The sequence below is a fragment of the Emiliania huxleyi genome, assembly GCF_000372725.1.
Source record: "Emiliania huxleyi CCMP1516 unplaced genomic scaffold EMIHUscaffold_84, whole genome shotgun sequence".
In the NCBI taxonomy this organism is placed as follows: domain Eukaryota; phylum Haptophyta; order Isochrysidales; family Noelaerhabdaceae; genus Emiliania; species Emiliania huxleyi.
The window spans coordinates 266,231-267,762 of record NW_005195736.1 but is presented as its reverse complement, the minus strand read 5'-3'; the positions used below and the strand labels follow the sequence as shown (position 1 = coordinate 267,762).

General features: G+C 67.4%; 1 protein-coding gene across 1 annotated transcript in view; it reads right to left on the bottom strand.

Annotated features, from left to right (window-relative positions):
- EMIHUDRAFT_219257 (hypothetical protein) overlaps positions 1–1,532 on the bottom strand; it is a gene marked incomplete at both ends in the record, with an annotated part of 5,954 nt that overhangs the window by 3,670 nt on the left and 752 nt on the right. The window lies entirely within an intron of this gene.

The following is a 1,532-nucleotide window of genomic DNA, read 5'->3' as shown; positions in this document are numbered from 1 at the left end:
TCGCAGGGAGATCGCGCCTCGCTCAGCTCGAAGTGGCTGCGGCTGTGCCGCGTCTCTGCGCGGTCGGCCATGGCGCTCGCGATGCGGGCGGCGGAGCACGTTCCGAGCCTGCGCCGTGCAGTGCGCCGGCATGAGAGGGTGTGGCACAGCGAGGGCGGGAGCACCGCGTGAGTACAGCGGAGAAGAGGACGCGGTGAGACGGCTCCGTCTGCCGTGAGTACAGCGGAGAAGAGGACGCGGTGACGGCTCCGTCTGCCCGCTTCTTGCCCGCTTCTAGGGCCGCCGCTCATATGCACGCTCACGCCAACCACGGCCGCATGGCTCAGCACGGCCTCGACGACGACGTGGTTCCCAGCGTAGCTCGCCTCGGAGAGCGCCGTCGCGCCCTACGAAGTGCCAGCCGAGATGCCAGCCGAGATGCCGCCGAGATGCCGCCGAGATGCCGCCGAGGTGCCGCCGAGATGCCGCCGAGATCCTAGCCCCCGCGTGCAGCGGCCTGGGAGAGGCGTCTCTCGGCCGTCTCGCGGCTGGTGTTCGCGGCTGTCTCGCGGCCGTCTCTCGGCTGGATCTCGGCCGTATCTCGTCTACCTCGGGCGGCTGGATAGACGCGAGCGGAATGCCGCTCTCTTCGTAGATCTGCTTGACGTCGGACGGCGCGCCTACCGCACCACCCACGGGACCTGAACCCACACTGGCCTCGGCACTCTGGAGGTGGTGAGGCTAGATCTGCTTGACGTCGGACGGGGCCTCCCAGCGGCGCCATGCTGTAGGGCGAGGAGAAGCCACACTGGATCCGGCACTCTGGAGGTATGGGACTAGAGCGCGCCTCCCAGCGGCGCCATGCTATAGGGCGAGGAGAAGCCACACTGGATTCGGCACTCTGGAGGTATGGGACTAGAGCGCGCCTCCCAGCGGCGCCATGCTGTAGGGCGAGGAGAAGCCCGACCGAGGCGCCGCGGAGAGCAGAAGCCTCGCAACCTCGCCGTAGTCGGAGGCGCGGCGCGTGGCAGAGCCGAGACAGACGCTCCTGAGAGAGAGAGAGAGAGAGAGAGAGAGAGAGAGAGAGAGGGGGGGGGGGGGGGGGAAGGGTGGGCCGGCCGTGGGAGGGGGGTCTGGGGAAAGAAGCCTGTCTGTCTGTCTGTCTGTCTGTCTTGGCCCCCTTGTCTTGGCCCCCTGGGGGAGGGTGAACAAAGGGAAAAGAAGGGGTGAAGGGGTGTGGGCCAAAAGGGGAGGGGGGCAGGGAGGGAAATCCCAGGGAGATCCCAGGGAGATCCCCCCCCCCTCAGCTCGAAATGGCTGCGGTTGTGCCGCGTTTTTGCGCGGTCGGCCATGGGGCTCCCAATGCGGGCGGGGAAACACGTGCCGAGCCTGCCCCGTGAAATGCCCCGGCGTAAAAGGGTGTGGCACAACAAAAGGGGGAGCCCCCCGTGAGTACCGCGAAAAAAAGGACCCGGGGACGGTTCCGTTTGCCCGTTTTTTGCCCGTTTTTAGGGCCCCCGCTCACATTTGCACGCTCACGCCAACCACGGCCG